The following is a 5,825-nucleotide window of genomic DNA, read 5'->3' on the forward strand; positions in this document are numbered from 1 at the left end:
TCAAATAAACTTCATCATCATTGGCTATTATGACTCATCTTACTCATGCAAGACTAAACAAACAACAACAACAACAAACTAGATGCAAACAAACACAAAACATGACAGATGCAACACAAACATAACAAACAATGCAATAAACTAGTCTACCCTCCATACTTATCCAAAGCATTGCCTTCAATGCTTCAGAACAATGAACAGAATGCATAACAAACACACAAATGCAAAGACGAACAAAAACACAATGAGAACAAAAATAACACTCCCCTGGTTTTCAATTCATCCTTTTCCTTCTTGACGGTATCAGCTGAGACAGTAGCATCATCTAGATATATCGGCAGGCACGACCAACTGGCATGGGAAAGAAAAAAAAAATCAAATAAAAACAAAACATAAAACATAAAAACCGAAAATCAAAAAAAAAATCAAAAAAAAAAAAACACTGGGTTGCCTCCCAGTCAGCGCTAAAATTATAGTCTATAGCCCGACTATGCAAAAGCCATCATCAAATAGCGGCTGCCGCCCATAGTAAGAATCATACGATTCTATGTATGAGTTTTTATTCCATGTGCCCTCAAGCTTGTCCAGATGTAAGCAGTTTATTCTCGTCACCTCAACAACACTCCATAGCAGCTGATAAACATGGGAGGAGAACATCTCTGTAGGTTCTCGGAGAACAAATTCTTGTGAAAAATTTGTGTTGGCGGTGTATCTGCATATATTGTCTCCTTCAGAACTTCTTCCGGTTGAGGTTCAATGGGAAGAGAAGACTCAAAAACCTCTTGATATTCAGCATGAATTGATTCGCATTCCAAATCATGGTTCTTTAAGTCATCATCATCGAACCAAATTTGGGGAATCACTGTTTGAGTATCTTTCTTCACTTCATGTTCTTGGTGTTCATGGAGAATTGATATTTTGAGATTCTCTATCTTCTCCTCAAGGTGGCATCTAGAATTGATTAGATCTTCTATAGCTCGCTCGTTCATGACCACGTACTTGCTCACCATATCCTCTAATGAATGCATGATCAATTGAGAACAAATTACCTCCTCCTCTTGAAGTTCGAATGATTGGTCTGAAAAATCTGGGTAACAAGTATCTTGTTGGTCTTGGTGGCTCCAAATCTGTGGTGTAAGATCCCAATACCGATGGTAGTTAAATTCTGTCATATCATCTAATATGTGTATCGCACTGTCATCATCTCGGCAAAATAATGGACAACCAGTTTGCAAAGCCCCATTAATTACCCATCTCCTTGTCACTGCATCCAAACCATTAAGAAAAAATTTAAGAAGAGAATAATTGGAGAAATCATGATACCGGAATGTGTTCGCCAAATTATTGAATCTCTCCCATGCTGCGTAGAATGACTCTCCATGTTGCTGGGTAAAACTCGTGAATACTTTTCGATGGAACATCTCAAAGTATTACACCAGATGAATTCCTGCAAAAATAAAATATAAAACGGTAGATAACACAGGAATAAAATAGAATAAATAAAAATAAGAAATTAACTAAAGAAAATAACAAAAAGTAAAATCTGTCTATTTCAATCCCCGGCAACGGCGCCAAAAACTTGATCAAGGAAATACTACCACTGAAAATCAACCTAAATATATATATCAATTAAGCTCGAATATATCTCAAGTGCACGAGTCAAGTAATAATATAGTGTACAAAGTACGAGTATCGTCCCACAGAGATTTATGTCTGACAAAATTACTCAAGTATTATTCTTTAGTTAATTAAGATAAGATGATAATAAATTAATAAACTAAAATAAAATATGAAATAAAGAAAAAAATAATAAAATTAAATTAATAAAATAAATAAACGATTGTTAGGATCTCGGTTAACCTACCCCTTTTTATTCTGTAATGATTGAAATTCAGTTCTCAAGTCATGCTTTTGACGTAATTCACTAATCTATCAATATACTCTGTCGAGTTATATTAATATAATTAACAAATTGCAATAACCAAGTGTTCTTGTGTTATTTAACAATTACAATTGCATTACGATTTGTGGAATCCTCTAGCTTTCGACCTATTGGACTATGACTATCAACATGTATCGAACCTCATATGTCTATGTAAGTTGTAGATCCATGGACTATATTACCCTATCATGATATAAAATCTCCTTTTAGTATCAATTATAACACATAAATTCAATTCGAAGTTGATCAATCTCCAAATAATCAATAAACACAGTAATATAATCAAGAATGCATAAAAACCAAATTCAATCTTCAAGAAGAAATCAAAACAAAGTTTTGGGGGTAAGATCCCCTAAATCCCAACAAAAATAAGAGAGAAAAGAAGAAACTAGTTTGCGCGGTTCTTGAGATCTTCACATTGTCTCCCTCTTTTGCTCTTGGTTCTCGCTTGGTGGCCGCCTCTCTCCCCCGCGTTTCTGATGTGTGGAACTTGAAAGAGTGGGTGCCCGGTTAGCCAATTTGTGGCTAAGGGCTTTTATGACTCTATGTATAAACAATCTTTGTTTAATATAATTTACATTTATTAATGGCATTTTCTTTGTCTTTCTTCATATTGTTATATTGTGATATACTATTGATATTTTGATAAAGACCTTGAATATACTATAGTGTAAGTAAGATGAGATAGTGAATAAAGATAGATCACTATTGTGAAACACATCTTATAGTCACTGTATATTCTAAACAGTTCCTAGTCAATTAAGCCGTCCACTAATAAGGATAAGGATCGCTCGAGATTGAGACTAGCATTTGTGATGCCAAGTACCACGTTTCATTGGTAATGGACATGGAGATGTTCAAATCATGCAAATGGATATTCATATGATGAATGATCGAACTATCCTATTTGGACTTTCCAAGTGGTTATCACTTATCGAGTGGATAAAGTTCGCGGTTTTGGTTGTACACCATTAGTCCTTACTACTTGAAACATCATTGAGACTCTATATGCTAGTGCTGTACTTTGACTCGTTTACCGACTCTATTGGGGTCATCAGGTGTCGGGATTGGGTACAGTTACGACACATATAGGAGTCGATGCTTTGTTGTCAAGGATTCACCACATACTTGCGAGTGTGGATATCCTATGCGATCTGAGGAGATATTAGTGTGACGAATCTCTGGCCAGAGTACATGATGTGTTTTAGGTTACTCGGTTTTCCTAGTAACACATGCGATGTCACTATTTGATCTCCAAGATGTAATGGATAGTTATCGAATCTCGAACGACTCTCGATGCACCAATGGTTGTTGATTCGATCGGGATATATGGATGAAGGAACCATACTGTACGCTAACCAAAATCTAATGGTTCTTGCAGGCACTATCAGTGATACCTAGGGAATCATGGGGCGATGTTGCTAGGCGCTCTTACAATGATTCGATGGGTAAGTCGGAAATTGTTGTTCCGAGTCACAAGGAGTTGTGAGCCCACGGCTAGCTGTATCCCTGAACCATTGAGGGTCACACAAGTAATGGATTACTAAACCCCGTTGAGATAGTTAAATTTAAAGAGTTAAATTTAATGAAAGAGAAGTTGGACTTCTTAACTAAAAGGGAGTGGAATTTCCTAAAATAACATAGAGATGAGCATTTTTGGAAATCACTGAATTTGGATTCAGAAAAATTATCTTGACTTTAAAAGATGCAGAAATGGTTTCTGTGCACATTGGTAAAATCAGTTTATCAATCGGAGTCACGATAAATTTTATATTAATTTCTATAATAACATGCTTGACTTGTTGGGCTTAAGTTATGGATTGTGGGCCCTATGGAGTTAGAGTCCTAATACAATTATAACTTAATCTAGTCTAGAAATTATCTATAAATACATGTGTAGTGTTCGAAAATCATAAGCTTTCAGTCTTGCAATTTTCGAATTACACACATATATTTTCAAGAGGAATTTTTCGAAAATCCTCTACTCCTTTTTGAGATAATTCAGTCTGTAATTTTTGTGAAAAATTACATTCTAAATTGACAGATCAAATCTGTTTATTCTCTTCGATAAACATCTGATTTATTTCTAGTGCAATAAATCAGTGGGTTTTAGTTTTCTATTCGTGAACTTAATTCCGGAGGTTGATCGTGATAGTCATCGGTTCCCGGGATTTACAAGAAGAGTTAATTAAATTCTGTTGGAGTCCATAATCAAGCCTTAGCTTGAAGAGGTAAAATTATTTAATTATGAATTTATATTTTTACTTGCAAAATTTTAATCTTTAGGATTTGATACCCACGATATGGAATCGATCCATATCGAAAAATAAAATTTGTAAAACTTCCGCTGCTCCGGGTATCACATCCGTGTGATTAGAGAACGCGTGTTCCGACAGTGGTATAAGAGACAGGTCGTAAACTTTGATCAAATGATTAAAATTAATCTATTGTACAAAATTTTAAGCCTCGGTTTTTTGGAAAACAAAACAAAATTTTAAACGAAAATTAAATTTGAACAGGGCAACGGGGCAGCAAGATTGCATCGTTGCTGCCCAGGGGCAGCGAGATCGCTTTCCAAAAGGGCAACAATCGTTGCTGCCCAGGGCAGCCAAGGGGCTGCCCTACACCCCACGCGGGGGCTGCCCTGCCCCACGTGGGGGCGGGGCTGCCCGGAAACGTCCCGGGCAGCCCGGAAAATTAATTTTTTTATTTTTTCCAAAATTTTAAATTTTTGAAATTTTAGTTTTTGGTCCGATCGAAAATTGTTTTTGATTGGTCCGCGAGGCGTCGGATCAAATTGTTTGAGTCCGAAATTTTTAAAATTGATTTTTTGATTAATTTGAATTTTTGGAAAATTTATAAATTTTATCCGTTAAATTAGATTTTATAAAAATTAATTATTTTGGTACAATTGATGATAAGATATGATCTTATGAAAGGATGAGATAAAATTTGATTTTATCTTTTTAATTATGATGTCATTGCATGCTATCCAATTATTTAATTAATGAATTAATTATTGGATAAAAGGATGATCGATTGCCATGAGCAATATTGTAGGTGTATGTTAGGTTGTTTACATTTGGTTTTATTGTTGTTGGGTTTTATTAATGGGCTTGGTTTATGGCCCAATTTGAATTGTCATTTGTAATAAAAGTTAGCCTGGTTTATGGCCTGTTCCCACCCTTAAATATGTATCCCCTAATTGTCATCGAAATTTATTGTAAATTTATTTGACTTAGTGAGAGATAAAGATTTGAAGACAAAGGTGGGCCCAGCAGACAATAAAGACCGAAGAAATGTAAATTGGAAGCTCAATGTAATAGGATTGCATTGCATACTTGCATATCACCTAGGATTGGACTTAGACTCGTGATTGGCAACCACGGGTCGATTAGTGATTGGGATCGATCATCCTTTAAATAATATATGATATTATTGTTGTATGCATGTTTAGACTAAATTGTATGAATCCCGCAAGCATACAAATATTGCATGATAAGACAATTTTCAAAATTAAAAATCCCTCATTTTAAATATGATTTAAAATTGATATCAAGATAAACAAAAGTGAATTTAAATATTGTTTAAATGTTCCTACCTTCCATCAACGATCAATGTATGAGATGCTACCCGCGGGCATGGTCCGGCTCATATTATTGGGGGGGGGGGGGGGGGGCCGTTCGTCGGAAAGCTGTACATTGGATCGACACATGTTGTAAGTTGGGTGGAACTCCCATGGGATTGGCTCATATTATTGGGGATCCACATGGCGACCGTCCATCACAACTTAATATTGATGGGTCATCTTGACATGTCACAATAAACGGCGTCATATTATTGGGCCCTTATTGGACATGAGGTAAAAACATGGGGGTTTGCT

The 5,825-nt window shown here is 35.6% G+C and overlaps 1 non-coding gene across 1 annotated transcript; it reads left to right on the top strand.

Moving 5' to 3' along the window:
- The first annotated feature begins 1,311 nt into the window (after window positions 1-1,311).
- Window positions 1,312-1,421, top strand: LOC140876526 (small nucleolar RNA R71). Its single transcript, XR_012148832.1, has one exon. It is a non-coding gene; the product is annotated as a small nucleolar RNA R71 (small nucleolar RNA).
- The last annotated feature ends 4,404 nt before the right edge of the window (window positions 1,422-5,825 follow it).

This window comes from Henckelia pumila, chromosome 1 (genome assembly GCF_033568475.1).
Source record: "Henckelia pumila isolate YLH828 chromosome 1, ASM3356847v2, whole genome shotgun sequence".
Taxonomy (NCBI): Eukaryota; Viridiplantae; Streptophyta; class Magnoliopsida; order Lamiales; family Gesneriaceae; genus Henckelia; species Henckelia pumila.